This window comes from Bufo gargarizans, chromosome 3, assembly GCF_014858855.1.
Source record: "Bufo gargarizans isolate SCDJY-AF-19 chromosome 3, ASM1485885v1, whole genome shotgun sequence".
In the NCBI taxonomy this organism is placed as follows: domain Eukaryota; kingdom Metazoa; phylum Chordata; class Amphibia; order Anura; family Bufonidae; genus Bufo; species Bufo gargarizans.
The window spans coordinates 570,515,241-570,534,968 of record NC_058082.1 but is presented as its reverse complement, the minus strand read 5'-3'; positions in this window follow the sequence as shown (position 1 = coordinate 570,534,968).

The following is a 19,728-nucleotide window of genomic DNA, read 5'->3' as shown; positions in this document are numbered from 1 at the left end:
GTATTGTCATCATGTCTCTCAGTGTCAGGGTAAACCATTGGAGTGGATATCTTCCCGTGTATGTCCTGTCACAGCTGCTGGGCGCTGGGGTCTTCATCGGCAAATGGTCCATGTGCTAAGCACTGGGCTGTGGGAGACTGATGTGTTCAGCAGAGCAGTGTTTTGTTGGCTCATGTATTGCCGCCGGCTAGGGCCCCCGCGCAAGACGTGGATTTATTGGCTTGGCGTGGATGCATTTGTTAAGAGAACAATATAAACGAAAGGAATGTGCATTTGTTGTCTCTAGTGCGCCTGATCAGCCGCTGGAGATAATGATACTGTACTGTAAATAAACATGCATGTGGATCATAGTAACTTTATCTGGCATTGATCACTGAGCAAGGCTGGATACGGTTCACTCCAGTGGTAATGTTAGATTATTGTATACATGTGTTTGTTAGCTGGCTATGTTATTCTAAATGATGGTGTCTTGTCTTCCTATGTCATCACTTCCTGTATGTCATCACTTCCTGCATCCTTGTCTTGGGCCAACCCCATTTACACCTTTTTGTTAGTAAATAAAAGTGAACACACTGAGCAGGGCGGGGCAGATGCTCAGCAGAACTTAACATGAGAACATCTTTGGCTGACTGCGGTTGAGATTTTTAGCTTTCCTTACACAAAGATATTGGAGAGCAGATTACAACTATTTATTTTTCTATTTCACTACTCATAATCAGGATGAATTTGTTCCCTTTCTGTGGGAGGGCAGCAGCTAGTCATATGTGACCATTAAGCATCTGTAACCTCAGGAGCGGACTGCAATAAGCTCTTGTTAATCCCATCCTCCCGTGCTTAGAAAATAATCACTCACCCACAGTCCCAGCAATCATACTAATGAATGGCACTATGGTATGTACTGACCCCCAATTTCCTTCTCAACATTTGAAAAAGAGATATAGCTATATAACTCTAGGCATGAATTAATGAAATGTGTGGCGGGTTCACTATGAGATCATTACTGTGAGACTAAGAAGAGGAGGAGAGCAGGAAAGTTGTTAGTCCACCACTAAGTGCAGGAGAATATGGACCAGAATTTCAGCCAAAGGAGAAACAGCAGGAGGTGCTACAAGACAGAAAATGTAATGTACATAAATACTGAACACTATGTGCACTTCTTCCGGATTATCCCTTGATCATAGGAAGGGCCATGACGTCGGGGGTCATTTGATCAGGAGCCACTATTTACAACCAAAGATCAAGGGCACGTGGCTGGATCATCAACCAATGTGTAGATTGTAAGGCCTGTGACTTCATGATGACATGTAAGGAGATGTCTAGTTCCTCAAAAGGTCAGTCCTTTAAGATAAGGGAATTTATTAACTGTAAAACACCTGGATTCGTATATGTAGGCACATGCCCTTGGCCCTGTGACTATGAAGGCAAAACAAAGAGAGAGTTGAGATGTAGGATATTAGAACATGTGGGGGACATTCGTTAAAATAAGAAGTGAGACACATGAATAAAGTACATCAGGGGAAGTCTTTTCAACATAGCACTTGCACCCCAATAACAATAACAAATAGCTGGAATGACAGAGCTGTATAATGGCTATTTGGATCCCCAAATAATAATCTTTCCCTGCTCTTGTAAATTGTCTTTTCTAGCACTGTCCCTGCCGCCTTCTGACGTCTCTCCATGTACGAAGATACTGTGAAATGATTCCTCCCTATCCTTTCCCTGCACTTGTAAATCGCTTTTCTGGCACTGTCCCTAGCGCCTTCTGATGTCTCTCCCTGCACTAAGATGCTGTGAAATTATTCCCCCCTATCCAGTCCCTGCACTTATAAATCATTTTTTAAGTTGTTTTTTTCACAATGAGGTTTTCCAAATTGCTGTCCCTAGTGCCTACTCACGTCTGTCCCTGCACTCAGAACTCTGGAAAATGTTTGAATGTAAGATGGCCGCCGTATTTATAGGGCTGTGACATCACAGGGCTGTCTGGCTGCTGATTGGCTACATGCATGGCATTATAGGTCATCCCGCCTTCCCACAGTTCCCTGCCCCATGTCCTGATATGTGTAACCACCATTTTAGCCACCATTTTAGGAAAAATTGTGATTCGTTACCACCAAGCACGAGGAAATTCGCATTCGTTGCGAATCAAATTTTTCCTGAAATTCGGATCGAATTCCACTTCGTCAGCTTCGATTTGCTCATCTCTACTTGTGACCAAAATTTTACTGGTGTAGAGATGAGCGAGTTTCCCAAAATTCATCTATGGTCCTAATTAGACAGGTTCAGACTAAATTAATTTGCTCTAAATCGAAAGTGCCCTAATTGCCCCTGAAAATTTGTTAATAACACTCTGAGGTGTCTTGGGGGTATCCAACCCCTTTCAAGCACTTTAATGCCAAGACATTAGTAATGTCAAAGCAACAGTGACCTATATGGCTATGGGTAAATGATAGTAGTCAGTAGTGATAGCCTATTTAATAACACATTGTATGGATTTTATTTGTTTCAATTTAAATAAAAATGGCCAAAAAGAATCCTGTGGCTGATATCTTGTTCTCTACCTTCTGGTCTGTAAAATGGTGGCCACCATTTTAAGTGACTTGGGTGGGAAGAATTACAAAAGTTTGGGATTTTGAGAAATTCTAAATTCTTGGAAAATTCTAAACTTAGGCTACTTTCACATCTGTGGCATTGTGATCCAGCCACCAGTTCTAGGAGAGACTACCAGGAATCGCCCTGACACAAACAGCAGCTCGCAGGGTCTCTGTCTAGCCTGTTCTCGGTATGTTTGCTGGATTGTGGCCAGATCTCCTCCATTATAGTTAATGGGGCCAGTTGACATTCTACATTTGTGGCCAAAAGTTTTGATAATGACACAAATATGAGTTTTCACAAAGTTTGCTGCTAAACTGCTTTTAGATCTTTGTTTCAGTTGTTTCTGTGATGCAGTGAAATTTAATTACATGCACTTCATACGTTTCAAAGGCTTTTATCGACAATTACATGACATTTATGCAAAGAGTCAGTATTTGCAGTGCTGGCCCTTCTTTTTCAGGACCTCTGCAATTCGACTGGGCATGCTCTCAATCAACTTCTGGGCCAATTCCTCACTGGTAGCAACCTATTCTTTCATAATCACTTATTGGAGTTTGTCAGAATTAGTGGGTTTTTGTTTGTCCACTCGCCTCTTAAGGATTGACCACAAGTTCTCAATGGGATTAAGATCCAGGCCAGGGACCCAAAATGTCAACGTTTTGGTCGGCCGAGCCACTTAGTTATCACTTTTGCCTTATGGCACGGTGCTCCATCGTGCTGGAAAATGCATTGTTCTTCACCAAACTGTTGTTGGATTGTTGGAAGAAGTTGCTGTTGGAGGGTGTTTTGGTACCATTCTTTATTCATGGCTGTGTTTTTGGGCAAAATTGTGAGTGAGCTCACTCCCTTGGATGAGAAGCAACCCCACACATGAATGGTCTCAGGATGCTTTACTGTTGGCATGACACAGGACTGATGGTAGCGCTCACCTTTTCTTCTCCGGACAAGCCTTTTTCCTGATGCCCCAAACAATCGCAAAGAGGCTTCATGGGAGAATATGACTTTGCCCCAGTCCTCAGCAGTCCATTAACCATATTTTCTGCAGAAGATCTATCTGTCCCTGATGTTTTTTTGGAGAGAAGTGGCTTCTTTGCTGCCCTTCTTGACACCAGGCCATCTTCCAAAAGTCTTTGCCTCACTGTGCGTGCAGATGCGCTCACACCTGCCTGTTGCCATTCCTGAGCAAGCTTTGCACTGGTGGCACTCCTCTTTTGGAGCCGATCCTGGCGCTTGCTGGACTTTCTTGGACGCCCTGAAGCCTTCTTAACAAGAATTGAACCTCTTTCCTTCAAGTTCTTGATGATCCTATAAATTGTTGATTGAGGTGCAATTTTAGTAGCCACAATATCCTTGCCTGTTAAGCCAATTTTATGCAACGCAATGATGGCTGCACGCGTTTCTTTGCAGGTCACCATGGTTAACAATGGAAGAACTATGATTTCAAGCATCACCCTCCTTTTAACAGGTCAAGTCTGCCATTTTAACCCAATCAGCCTGACATAATGATCTCCAGCCTTGTGCTCGTCAACATTCTCAACTGAGTTAACAAGACGATTACTGAAATGATCTCAGCAGGTCCTTTAATGACAGCAATGAAATGCAGTGGAAAGTTTTTTTGGGGATTAAGTTAATTTTTATGGCAAAAAATAACTATGCAATTCATCTTATCACTCTTCATAACATTCTGGAGTATATGCAAATTGCTATTATAAAAACTTAAGCAGCAAATTTTCCAATTTCCAATATTTATGGAATTCTCAAAACTTTTGGCCACAAATGTAGTTGTATCCAGCAGTGCCAGATCCGGAGAAATGCATTATTATTCAGATTTACTGCTAGCCTTACTGCCATGGGTTTGGGAGGGAAACACTGCACCGAACATAGGAGCGAAAGGGGTGAGGTAATAAGGCCTGGAAACTAAGGAAAGGAGATAGACACCTTCTAGTAAACACTAATCAAAGTCCTGACTAACTACTAGCATGAACAGACCCCAGAGGTAGGAGAGTTCATACACAGGAATACCTAATGTCCAAACTCACCCTATAGGACCCTGGTACTAATGTCAGGACTGAGACAACCTGTTCCTCCAAAAGGAAGGACGGACAGGAGTCTCCCTGAGGTGTTAATACAAATGACAGTGAAATGCAACACACAAAATAATCCAAGCAAAAAACAAAAGGGAAAGAAAACACTTAACTTCAAGTGGCTATGGCAGCACCAGGAACTCAGCCAAGATCCACACACCAGCTATCCACAACTCAAGCTAAAGCTATAAACCTCATAGCATAGTGGGAGGAACAACAATAAATAGAGAAGGTTAAATGACCATAGTAGCCACACCTGGGGAAAGAAGGTGTGGCAAGCACCAGAAACACAGACGTCATTTGATCCAAACAGAAAACATATCAGATCAAACCACGTGTTGCCAGTCTCACTGATCTCCTGCCACCTGTTGCCAGAACGTCCGTGACACTTACATCAGCTCAGCGATTACACATTGTAAAAGTGTATTTTTAAAGACAGGACTGCAAGATACATCAGGGGAACTGGAAAGGGCTTTGATTCAGGTACATTAAAGAAGTCTGACTGTCCCCAAGAGGAGGGGAATGGGACCGGGCTATTCTTCAAAAGAGAAGACCGTTGGATCCTTCACCTGGATTCATCCTGGCCCGAAAATGGCTTAATGAAAAGCTATATACTTGTTTTATCTTATGTATGTCAGTGTTAGGTGTGATAGTCTCAGTTACACCTACAGAGCCATATTATTGGTCACTAAACCCTTACTGATAGCATTCTGTTGAGTATTGTTATAGGGAGTACTAGAGCACCTATGGTTTAGGTCAGGGATAGTTACCTAATAAATGTACCTCCATTGTTTGGTTAATTCATGTTTAACTCATGGAATGGGCCCAATTGAGTATATTGGTAGAGAGTAGAGATGTCTTATTTAAATTTGTTGTTTTTGTTGAGAGAAAAAGAGGTATTATTTATCATGTGACAATGTTTAATGACTTTATTTATACAATTATGATGTGGTGTGGCAGCCAGACTCGGAGAAGGTGCCTTTTACAAGGCACCTTCCATTGTACATCAGGCATTTAGCTCTTATTGCTTTTAGAATAGGGATACATTTAGGGTGCAGTAGAGCTACTGATTGTGGTCGCTCTATTTAGGGTGGGTTTTCTAAACAGCAAAAGAGCAGGGATTCACTCTGCAGGAATAGGCTGTGATTAAATTTGAACAATTGCATCCTCAGCAGCCAATTGAAAAGTCTCCTATTAAGATCTGGGAGAAGACTATTGGATGAAGATAAAAAAAAACTGCACTTGGTCACTAAACCAGAGGTCACCCAAGTAAGATCTGCAATAAGACCATTATACTAACAAATAAGTGGTTGTATAAATGCCTGCTTAGGCATGGTTAATTAGGTATTCGATTATAGTATATAGAATCCCACAATATAATGCTATCACATCTCTGGCTGAATTTGAATTTTTGAAGTTTTTTAAATCTGATTTATTAAACATTACGTTTTAATTATGTTGTACTTTAGTCAGTGATTGGTCTTCACTTTTTGGTGCCATTAATTGGATTTATTACTATGCTGACCACAATTTGCTGCATATATTGCAATTAGAGATGAGCAAATTTCTCAAAAATTTGATTCGGCCAGTTCGCCAATTTTTTAAAAAAATTTGGTTTGATCCGAATTTATTTGTGGCAAATCGCGTAAAAAAAAGAAGCTATTTCCTGGCTGCAGAGAGCCTTTATAGTGGTGTAGAACACTGGGCCTTGCAGTAGCACGCATAGGGAGTCTGCTGTGGTGGTGAAACACTACTGTGAGTCAGTATGACATACAGATGACAGGCGTCACTCTTAGAATCACAGCACACTTCACTTATTTGGGCAGTTATGGGGGCCAAAACTGACCAAATAACTAAAGTGTGAACTCAGCCTTATAGGTCAATGTTAGCACATGGTATAAAGAACTGTGCAGAGGCCCAAGATCCTACTGTAGCGTGAAAAAGCGCACTCCTTTTACACCGTCGTCAGCTGATTCCACATAGATGTCTACAGAATCTGTTCTATTAAACGCTTAAACAAGTAGAGCTTCCCCCGAAAGAGTGGAGTGGGTGTCAGCAGTAAGTTTGTATTGACGTCACTGATTATTATTTTGTCCTTCTTCCGATTCCTTGTTTTCTACCCACTCCTGCTTTTGGCTACCAAATCATAAGTCAATTCTGATGCAAAATAGGGACCATGTCCTGCAGGCCTCACAGCTTTTACATACACAGGATCCGTTGTGCATCTCATTATTCCTTCCTTCTGACAGATCAGAAGAAGGGTCAAATAAATTATGATGTCAGCCAGGCCAAAAGGCAAAAAAGTGGCCCATTCATGATGTGGGGAGGATGCGAACAGCATTAGAAGTACACCGAGTGGCCCTATGACATAGTGGTGAGGGGGAAGCAGCATGAGGAGACCACAGAGTGGTCCAATGACAGAGTCTGGAGCTGGCAGCAGCATCAGGAGTAAGCAACAGTGTGGCACAATGACAGTGTGGAGATGGCAGCAGCAGCATGAGGAGACTACAGAGTGGCACAATGACAGAGTGTGAAGGTGGCAGCAGCAGGAGCATCAGGAGCATCAGGAGGAGGCCACAGGGTGGTACAATGACAGAGTGTGGAGGTGGGAGTAGCATCATCAGGAAGCCACAGAGTGGCATAATGACATAGTGTGAAGGTGGCAGCAGCAGCATGAGGAGACCACAGAGTGGCACAATGACAGAGTGTGACGGTGGTGTCACAATGCGGTGTGGGGGAACTCCACACTGAACCATAAGTAAACAGGGAGAGAAACTAGGCCTGAACACCAAGGAAAAGGGAGCAGGTCACCTCCTAAAGCATCCCTAATCCTTGCCAAGACTCCTAGCCATATGAGCGGACCCAGATGGTAGGAGGGCTCATACACAGTAACCTGGGCCCTAACTGACCCTAAAGATCCCTGGAATGAAGTCAGGACTAAGACACCCTGTTCGTCCACAACAATGATGAACAGGAGTCTCCAGCAGGCCTAGATGTAAGGAAAAGACAGTGAGAATCCAGTAAGGTAAGAATCCAGTGTAGAGAATAACCACTGAACCAAGAACAACGGTATACTTGGCAATTTACCTGCCACAGCTGCTGGAATGCACACCAGAAGACCACACCACAAGGAACTGGAGCCCATGCAAATATAATGCAACCCGAACACCATACCAGACTCAGTACAAACAGACGCACATAGGTAACAGCACTCAAGGAACTGCTCACTAAATGTAGTTCCCCCTCCCCTCACTGAAGGCACAGACAGACAGGGGAATGTCTAGCATCCATGCAGGACCGTACACACCAAAGACAGACCATACATGGAACAACAACTAGACAACACAAACCCTGAACATACCACGCCACACAGAGTAGGGAAGGTAGGGTAGAAGACAGAGGAGACATTGATGTCCCACAAGGTGGCCCTCAAGGACTGTGCAGGTGGAATACTTAGGACAGGAGCATAGCTCCAGCACCAACACAAGCTGGAGTAAAAATAACACCAGGCTACCAGCCACAGTGTGGAGGTGGCAGCAGCATGAGGAAACCACAGAGTGGCACAATGAAAGAGTGTGGAGGTGGCAGCAGCAGCATCAGGAGAACACATAGTGGCAAGATGACATAGTGTGGAGGTGGCAGCAGCATCAACAGACCACAGAGTGACCCTGTGACAGAGTGGGGAGGTGGGTGACAGTACCAGCTGAAGATGGTGGGTGAAAGAAGGAGCACTTGGCATCAGATGTGTGGCATCAGGTGGATGGCAGCATCAGAATAGTAGCTGAGGCAGGTAGCCAGAAGAAACCGGTCTCTTTTGTCAAAGTGTTGGTGTGGCACCATGGATGATCTAGTTTGATGAATCAGGCATTGGTAGGTTGAAATCCTGGCTGATCCACGCCTGATTCATCTTGACAAAAGTCAGTCTCTCCTCCATAATTTGGATGGACAGGCGGGTTGTTCTTGGGCCCCGCCGCACTAAACACCCGCTCTGATTCCACACTACTGGCCGAGCAGGACAGCTTTTCTCGGGCAAACTCCTCCAGTTGTGGCCAGTAGTCCAGCGGATCTTCAATGTGGGGTGGCAGGGTACTGTCCAAGTATGCTACTACCTGCTGGTTCAGGTCCTGCTCCAGGTCTAGTGGCTGCTGCTGAGTAGCCTCTTCACTAGGCGGGTGAAGAAAGCTTCTCATCAGCGAATCTAGACTCAAGTTGCTGCTGATGGAGCTGGAACTGCTCCTACCCCCCCATCCTGCCACAGCAGCCATGACAGAGGAACATGAGCCCAGAGGGCCCCCCCGGTCAGACCTGCGAGAAGATGGACTATGGCGCAGATAGGCAGTGGCCAACTGACTACACAGGATGTCTCTATAGTAGTTCAGTTTGTCCTCCCTCTCAGCAAGTGTAAAAAAAGGCCACCATTTTGGACCGGTAGCGAGGGTCCAACAAGGTGGAGAGCCAGAAGTCATCCCTCTGCCAAATAGTGACAATTCGACTGTAACTACGCAAGCAAGTGAGCATGCATTTGTGCAAGTGACTCGGAGGGACTCCCTGCCTACATCTCCACTGCATACTGCCAATGTGTGTCTAGGTCCTCTGCCTAGTCTTCTTCATTGCCCTGTAGCTCCTCTGGCTGCTCCTACTCCTCCTCTCCTATCACCTGTGTATAAAAAACACCCATTTCGCTACACATTGCTTGTGATCCAATGTCCTCCTCCTCCAGTTCGGGCCCCACAGGGCTCATGTGGCCGTGAGATTTAGGCGCCACGTTTTCAGTCCCCTGACCAGCCAGATTTACCAGCATCTGTTCCAGGACATGAAGCAGTGGAATGATATTGTTCTTCCCGTAGTCCTGGCGACTGACAAATAACCTGGCCTCCTCAAAGGGCCTGAGCAAACAGCAGGTGTCACGCATGAGCTGCCACTGGCTGAAATCAAAGTTACACAGGGGAGTACTCCTGTCCACTTGGATCATCAAGAAATCGTTTATGGCCTTTCTCTATTCATATAGTCGGTACAACATATGGAGGGCGGAATTCCATCGGGTGGAAACGTTGCATATCAGCCTATGTTGGGGATGCCATTCTGCTGCTGCAGCTCAAGGAGGGTGTGCTTTGAGGTATACAAGTGGCTGAAGTGCATGCAAAGTTTCCTGGCCATTTTTAGATGTTTTGCAGATGGGTGGAAGACTTCAGGAACCGCTTGACAACCAGATTGAACACATGTGCCATGCACGGCGCATGGCTCAGCCCTCCTTGATGCAGCGCTGACACCATTCCTATTGTCGGTCACCATGGTTCCAATTTTGAGTTGTCGCAGAGAAAGCCAGGATGCGATTTCTTATGAAGGACACGGAGCAGTTTCTCCCCTGTGTGACTCTGTTCGCCCAGGCAAACGAGGTGCAGAACAGGGTGACAATGCCGTGCCTTGTGCATGTAGTTCTCACGGCGGTGTCATGGTCTTACCTTCTCACTGTTCTCCTTCGTTTGACATGTGCTGGCGGCCATCTTGGTTTCTGGGTTTCTTGTAGCCTCCCACCCTGCGGCTTCTCCTTCCCACTGGGAGGAGCTGGATGCCCAGCTCATATATATAGGAGGTCTGTGGCTTCAGTTCCTTGCTTGGTCCTCCTGTGTTCACATGCTTCTAAGACTGCTGCTGCTTCTGGTTCCTGATCCTGGCCTCGTCTGACTACCCCGTTGGTTCCTGATCCTGGCTTCGTCTGACTACCCTGCTGGTTCCTGATCCTGGCTTCGTCTGACTACCCTGCTGGTTCCTGATCCAGGCTTCGTCTGACTACCCTGCTGGTTCCTGATCCAGGCTTTGTCTGACTACCCTTCTGGTTCCTGACCTCTGTCTACGCAAGACCCTGCTTCAGTTTAGCCATCTGTTTGGACTTTTGCTTACAGCTTGCTTTTCAATAAAGCCTTCTTATTTCCACTTATCTCTGTTGCACGTCTGGTTCATGGTTCCATGACAGGCGGACAGGATATCAGATACCCATGAAAGTAAACAAACAAGTTTCTAGGCGAGAAGCTGAGGATAACGGTCACCTTTTGGCAAATCCCTACCAGCTCTCCCTATACTGCTATGCCCACGTTCAGACCCTTAAGGTGGGAATAATGTGTCCTCGTGCCTGGGCTGAAAATACCCTAAAATCCCTAAGATGGTGAAAGGGGAATAGAGGCAGCCTGCTCCCTCAGAACCTGGAGGGGACAGGCGTGTCTCTAACAGCCTAGACAGCAAACCACCAGATAACAACAAACCAACTTATCTTTTCTGAGCAGGAACAGCCAATCCTTCCTTCTTTGCTTTCACAGAGACAGACAGAAGCTATAACCGGAACGGAACACTGGGAGTGGGTGTAATTTAAACCAATGACCCCACCCAGTGCACCTGAAGGGGGGTGGATCTAGTTCGACTCCAAAACAAAACAAAAGACTAGACACGTGCTGCTAATCTGGCAGACCTCCGCACGTAGTCCGAGCAGGGCATGACAGTACCCCCCCCTTCTACGGGTGACATCTGTACACCCCAGACCAACCTTATCCGGGTGGGATCTGTGAAAAGCCCTCACCAGTCGGCTGGCACTGACATCCAGCGCCAGAACCCACATCCTTTCCTCAGGGCCATATCCCCTCCAGTGTACCAGGTACTGAAGGGAACCCCAAAGAACTCTAGAGTCAAGAACCCTGGAGATCTCAAACTCTAAATTAACATCAACCAGCACAGGAGGAGGAGGCAATGGCGATGGTTCCACCGGTTTCACATATTTTTTCAGTAAAGACCTGTGGAACACATCATGGATCCTCCAAGCCTGCGGAAGATCCAGCCGAAACGCTACTGTATTGACGACCGCAGATATTTTGTACGGTCGAATAAATCTTGGACCCAGTTTCCAAGATGACACTCTCAGTTTAATATTTTTAGTGGACAACCACACCAGATCACCCACACACAGGTCCGGACCAGTCACACGTCTCTTGTCAGCCATTCGCTTATACCTCTCACCCATCTTCTCCAAATTCACTTGGATCCTCTGCCAGATAGAAGACAAGGCAGAAGAAAATCTCTCCTCCTCTGGTATCCCAGAGGAACTAGTCCCAGAAAAGGTACCAAACTGAGGATGAAAACCGTATGCGCCAAAAAATGGCAACTTACCCGTGGACTCCTGCCTACGGTTATTCAAAGCAAACTCTGCTACGGACAAGAATGAGGACCAGTCCTCCTGATTCTCAGCCACAAAGCACCTCAAGTAGGTCTCCAGGTTTTGATTAGTACGCTCTGTCTGCCCATTCGACTGCGGATGAAAAGACGAAGAGAACGAAAGTTGAATACCAAGCCGAGAGCAGAACGCCCTCCAAAACCTGGAGACAAACTGTGTGCCCCTATCAGAGACCAAATCCAAAGGAATGCCATGCAATTTCACAATATTATCAACAAAAATCTGCGCAAGAGTTTTGGCATTGGGCAGACTAGCTATTGATTTAAAGTGAGCCATTTTGCTAAAACGGTCAACAACCACCAAAATTACTGTTTTCCCGGAGGAACTTGGCAGATCCGTAATAAAGTCCATAGACAAGTACGTCCAAGGATGAGACGGAATGGACAAAGGAAGAAGTGAACCAGCAGGTCGAGTATGAGCAACCTTTGACCGTGCACAGGTTTCACAAGCTGCCACTTAATCCTCAATGCTCTTACATAACATGGGCCACCAAAACCTCAGGGACACAAGATCAAAGGTGGACTTTCCACCAGGATGTCCAGCAAGGACAGTATCGTTATGTTCCTTGAATACCTTGTATCGCAGTCCATCAGGAACAAACAACCTCCCAGGGGGACAAGAATCAGGAGCCCCCTCCTGGGCTCCCAACACCTCCATCTCCAATTCGGGGTACAGGGCGGAGACCACCACCCCATCAGCCAAAATCGGAGCAGGATCCTCTGAATCACACCCCCCAGGAAAACTGTGAGACAACGCATCTGCCTTGACGTTTTTGACCACGGGCGAAAAGTAACCACAAAATTGAACCTGGTAAAAAACAGTGACCATCTGGCCTGTCTAGGGTTCAGACGCTTGGCAGATTGCAGGTAAGCCAAATTCTTATGATCCGTATATACTGTAACGGGGTGCGACGCCGCCTCCAACCAGTGATGCCATTCCTCAAAGGCCAATTTGATGGCCAGCAATTCTCTATCTCCCACATCATAATTCCTCTCGGGGACCGAGAGCTTCTTGGAAAAAAAAGCACATGGAACACATTTGCCAGGAGATGTACCCTGCGACAGCACTGCTCCAACCCCTACTTCTGATGCATCAACCTCCACCAAGAATGGCTGAGACACATCGGGCTGCACCAGAATGGGAGCAGACGCAAAACATTCCTTAACAGTCGCAAAGGCCTGCAATGCCTCATCCGACCAGACAGAGACGTTGGCGCCCTTCTTAGTCATATCGGTCAGAGGTCTTAGAATGGTAGAATAGTTCGAAATAAATTTTCTATAATAATTAGTAAATCCCATATACGATAGGGACAAAACTGAACAGAACGAAACGGAATGCACCAAAATGCATTCTGTTCTATTTGGTTGCGTGCCATCACAGACAGAAAAACGCTGCAAGCAGCGTTTTTTCTGTCAGCGATGTGGTGCGGAGCAAGACAGATCCGTCCTGACACACAATGTAATTCAATGGGGAAGGATCTGTTTTCTCTGACACACTAGAAAACAGATTCATATCCCATTGACTTTCAATGGTGTTTAAGACAGATCAGTCATGGCTATAGAAGACATAATACAACCGGATCCGTTCATGACGGATGCATGCGGTTGTATTATTGTAACGTAAGCATTTTCACAGATTAATGATGGATCCGCAAAAAACGCTAATGTGAAAGTAGACTAAGGGTTGTATCTGACGAACCTACCGACTCTTGGCTGGGGGTGTCTGATGTCACTTGGGACGAAGTGGATGACCGAGTCAACCATTCAAGAACCGCTGGGTTGCTGGTCAAGACACAAGCACTAGATGACACCGGGAGCTCAGGCCTCTCGCTGCTACTCCTACTGCCATGCTCCCTTACTCTGCTGCGACCTGTGCCTGCGCCAGAAACATTTAGGCATCTGCCACTCTTCTGTGCAGGGCCTGGCATTTCTCTGTCTGACATACTGTTAGATCTAATAAATAAATGAGAAATGAAAACACCACCAAAAAAGTCGGTAATTTTCTCACTTCACCAACACCAACGGCTAATAAGCCATTTTTTTTCTACTAATACATGCCAAAGAAGGCTTTAGAACATATAACTGCACCGCTGAACGGCAAATAGGCCCTTACTTTTTTCCACTTATACACACCACAAAAGACTTTAGAACATATAACTGGACCGTTAGTATCATAAACAAAAAAAATCACAGAAAAAACTAAGATAAAAACATCCTGCACGATATGATAAATAAATATGCGAATGTCCCCAGCCACATTCACGAAAAAAATCACAGAAAAAAAGACAATAATGCACAAAATAGATGCAAGCATTATATATTAACCAAGCCCTCAATCTAATGTCATAATATCTGAGACTCTTAGCCAATATATTTTGATCAAAACACATCTGTGCCCACCTACCCAACGCCAAGGTGGTATCAGGTCAGGCGGGTCCTACGCTAAACCTACCTAAGCCATTGGGCTTCCATGTTCAGGAGCTCAGATTCCACACATATGGTGTGCTGTGCTAGTCACCTCCATGTGCATCAAGCAACCAATGGGAGGAGGAGCAAGCACACCCATATGTACCGCCTAATCAAGGCGGTCTGTTTGATAGGAAGGGCAAAAGTGCACAGGAATGCTACTCCCAAGATAAAATAGGAGCACATTCACACTTGAAGGTGCCACTCCCTCAAGCATATACTACATAATAAATATAAAATCACAGAAAAAACAAAGATAAAAACAGCCTGCACGGTATGATAAATAAATATGCGGATGTCCCTGGCCACATTCATGAAAAAACAGAAATCACAGAAAAAAATGATAATAATGCGCTAACAAAATAGATGCAAGCATTATATATGGACCAAGCCCTCACTCTGATGTAAAAATCTGAGACTCTTGGCCAATATATTTTGATCAAAACACATCTGTGCCCACCTACCCAGCGCCAAGGTGGTCTCAGGTCAGGCGGGTCCTACACTAAACCTACCTAAGCCATTGGGCTTCTATGTTCAGGAGCGCAGACTCCGCACATATGGTGTGCTCTGCTAGTCACCTCCATGTGCATCAAGCAACCAATATCACGGTCTTATTGCAGATCTTACTTGGGTGAACTCTGGTTTAATGACTAATTAGAGTTTCTTATAATTTTCATCCAATAGTCTTCTCTGAGATCTTCATAGCAGACTCCCACATTCTAGATCTGGATGTCTTCAATTGGCTGCTGAGGATGCACTCATTCAAAATTAATCATTGCCTATCCCTGCAGAGTGATCTGGGGCAGTTCACTATTAGATTACTATGCTGACACTGAGAAGAGGAAACAGCAAGAAAGCTACCGAGCATGTTAGTCCACTACTGAATGCAGGAGAATGTGGAGCCAAAGGAGTAACAATAGAGTAAGCAACCACAGTGATAACTGAAAAAAAAAAAAATATATATATAAATATTTATATTGTATGTGTACTGCAATAATAAGTTATTCGAAATGCTCTATTCATTGCACAGTAATACATTTCATGGGATAACCCCTTTGAAAATATCCTCTCATTGTGTTTCTACTAGTCCTATGCAGACTCCTGTCTCTATGGTAACAGACTACACACAATCCTGTGTAGTCACATTCCCTTCCATCTGCTCCTTACTTTTGTTAACATGTATTTGGTAAATTAATATCAAGTAGGGATCTTTATGCTCTACTACGTTGTAGTGTGGGTGGCAATATTGGCATGCAAACCTTGGTAACAGGGCCTTCAATGCCTCAGTGTCAGGACATCAGTATGCTAGTTTGATTATGTGATTTTTTAACAGATACACTTACTTACTCACTTATCCAATGGGCTAAAAGTTATTATCCGCCCAGCAGTATGTTCGGTGACGTCATCGGCTCTGATGGACTGGCTTTAGCCCTGCCCTAGCCATTTTACACTCTAGGGCAGCGCTAAAGCTCGCCCATCAGTGCCGGTGATCTCACCGGGCTCACTGCTGGGCAGAAGCTTCCGCCTGGCAGCCCTAAGGAGAGCCTGGTACGTCACCGGATCTCCTGAAAATGTCTTTGCCCTGCACGATTTAGTGTGCTCCAATGCTCTTGTCAGGGGAACTGCCTGGGTGAAAATATGGGTATGTCCGGGTTCAGCTCTGAACCCGGACTACCCCTTTAAGACCGGCAATTGATACGCCGGCCTTAATACCTGTGCGCTGTTGTTGAATCTGCCTAAGGGAGGTAGAAGCGCAAGGCTCTACATAACTTTGGCGCTTGCTGCCAAGGTCATGCAGCGTGATTTAATTTGCGGCAGCTCCCTTGCTGCTCCAGTTTAAGGCCATTTTCCACTCCATAATCTGGCGTGAAAAATGATGAATGAGACAGGCCGGCCCGCCCTCTTCCCCACCCACACCATGCCCCCTATTTCTGCCAAAAATGGAGTTGAAACTTTCTGAAAAAGTGGCTTGAAGTCACAGAACATCTTTGAGACAAAAATGCGACAAAGATACGCTAAAAAGAGATGTATAACACACATGTTCTGGTTAGAAAATTAGTGTTTGTTTTTTGTAACTTTAAAACATGTGTTTTACAAATGCCAGTTCATAGAAAAAAAAGCAAATTGAAAAAAACAGCCACAAATGCTATGAAACTACCAAAATGAACAATGTTCCGGATTTATTAATAGTGATGAGAGGGAGGTGCCATATTCGATTTCGCGATATTTCGCGAATATTCGAATGAATATTCGTGTTATATTCGTCGAAATCGAATATTCGTAATTATTCCAATTATCGCGTATAATATATGAATAAAATTTTTCGCGTATTGCGATTATTTATCTTGATAGTATAAGGCAACGTTCCTATGCTAATTGACAATGGCTAGGCTAATATGTGTATTTTACGAAATTTCGTGATTTGCTCTAACTTCGTCTCTTAGAATATTACGAATATTCTAAAAGACGAAGTTAGAGCAATATTAAGAACATTTGCAAAAGCCGAAATTGCGATGCGAGTAATATAATACAAAATAATCGCATGAAGATTTCAACTTAGCACTGCTATATTCCATATTCTAGCCTAATATGGAATATAGCTGTGCTAAGTTAGCACTGCTATATTCCATACTAGGCTAGAATATGGAATAAAGCAGTGCTAAGTTGAAATCTTCATGCGATTATTTCGTATTATATTGCTTGCATCGCAATTTCGGCTTTTGCAAATGTTCTTAATATTGCTCTAACTTCGTCTTTTAGAATATTACGAATATTCTAAAAGACGAAGTTAGAGCAATATTACGAAATTTCGAAAAGACGAAGTTAGAGCAATATTACGAAATTTCGTAAAATACACATAGATTGTATTTAAGCTAATATACTGCTATAGTAATATTTTTTAATAGTGTACATATTTTACAAAACTTAAGTTCAGAAGAGGCAAAAAAAAATTTGAGGAAAAAAAAGGGATTATAGCACTATATAAGCTAAATTACAATCTATATGTGTATTTTACGAAATTTCGTAATATTGCTCTAACTTCGTCTTTTAGAATATTCGTAATATTGCTCTAACTTCGTCTTTCAGAATATTACGAATATTCTAAAAGACGAAGTTAGAGCAATAATAAGAACATTTGAAAAAGTCGAAATTGCGATGCGAGTAATATAATACGAAATAATCGCATGAAGATTTCAACTTAGCACTGCTATATTCCATATTCTAGCCTAGTATGGAATATAGCAGTGCTAACTTAGCACAGCTATATTCCATATTAGGCTAGAATATGGAATATAGCAGTGCTAAGTTGAAATCTTCATGCGATTATTTCGTATTATATTACTCGCATCGCAATTTCGGCTTTTGCGAAATTTCGTAAAATGCACATATAGATTAGATTGTAATTTAGCTAATATTGAATATAGCAGTGCTAAGTTGAAAACGCCACTGACTGGAGCAGCCAGGAAGCCAGGAATCCAAAGGACAGGTAAGAACAACTTTAGGGAAGTGGGAAAGGAAAAAATTATAATAATAAAAATTAAAAAAAAGACGAATATTCGAATTCGCGAATATATAGAACGATATTCTAAATATTCGCGAAATCTCGAAATTGCGATATTCGAGAAAAAATTTCGCAATTCGAATATTCGCGCTCAACACTATTTATTAATCCTATAAATGGCACTTAGACAAGCTGTCCAGACCTGCAGCAGATTTATCACAGGGGCTCAGGCTGGATAATAAATCTGGTGCAGGGATCAACACTTCTCTCTGACTTTATGCCAACTATTGATTGGTGGGGCCGCAAAAGATGCCGACAGCACTCCGTATGCTGCCCCCATCTGTTGCTCCGTTCCGTAGCCCCGCAAAAAAAATATGCCATCTCCTATTCTTGTCCGTTTTGCGGACTAGAATAGGCTTTTCTACAATGGGCAGCCCAATCCGTTCGGCAAATTGCGGAAGGCACACAGGCGGTTTCTGTTTTTTGCGGATCCGCGGTTTGCGGACCACAAAAAACGGAACGGTTGTGTGCATGAGGCCTTACTTTGAGATGGATTTTTACACCAAAATAGTGCATCTTATGTCATGTCCCCTTTCCTATGAAACTCCAACCCTATTCCAAAATGCATTGTCCCCTTTTCAAACAAGTCTGAGGAAACTGTGGAACCTCTACTTGCCCTGAATTGCACTAAAATTGTGCCAAGTTGTAGCACTTTTTGGGTTAGATTTTAGCCACAGACACATTAGTAAATTTGGGCCAATATACTGTTAAAAGCACTAATGAAAATGCCATAACAACACCAAAAAACCCTGTCTCTGCAGCCACATGGCAATGTGAAAGAAAAAAATTACTTATTTTAACACTTCTAGCTAACATGTACGGGTGGGTTCGCACTAGCGCTAGGGATTACGTTATGGATTTCCGTTATAACATGGTTATAACGGAAAATTTCTGAATGCCCAGACAGAATGCAAAACGGAAGCCTTTAAAAGACATTGGGCCAGATTTATCATTAGCTCAGGTCAGAATAATGGAGTGAAAAAGTCTAAAAAAAAAGTCCCAAATGGTAAAACTGCGCACAAATTTGCAACTTTTTTCTGCTCTGCACTATGCTCGTTAGTTTTCTGAAAGTGGGCGTGTTTTCTTATGTAAATGAATCTCTAGACAGATTTACTATTGGGACTATTTAAAAAGTGCTTATCTTATGAGACTTTTTAATAGAACATGCGACTTTTTCATAAAAACGTGCGACTTTTTCGTAAAGATGTGCGACTTTTGTAAAGCTGCTTACTGACGGATAAACTGCTACCGTCAAACCACATTTATTACAGTCTTAAAGGGCCGATCATAAATCTGACTTGGCTAAAACTGACTTTAGCTATATGTTAAAGTGGAGTGAGCTGTCGTGTCGAGTCATGATAAATCTGGCCCATTCTGTTTGCTTTCCGTCCTGATAGAAGTCTATGGGAAAGCAAAACGGATCCGTCTGTGTCCCATTATGCAAGAGGGAAAACAAAGTCCTGTCGACAGGACTTTGTTTTCCGTCTTGCATAACGGGACCCAGACGGATCTGTTATGCTTTCCCATAGACTTCTATCAGGACGGAAAGCAAACGGAATGCCTTTTAAAGGTTTCCATTTTGCATTCCGTCATAATACAAGTCTATGGGCAGAAGAACGGATCCGTCCTTCCGTCTTTTGGATTCCGTTATTTTCCGTTAAAGCCATGTTATCACGGAAAGCCATAACGGAATCCCTAATGCTAGTGTGAACCCACTCTAAACTGAAAACACAGGAAATATATTTAAAAATGAAAAATTCATAAAAAAGGAACCTAACTTTCAGAATATGGGATGCACAAAAATTA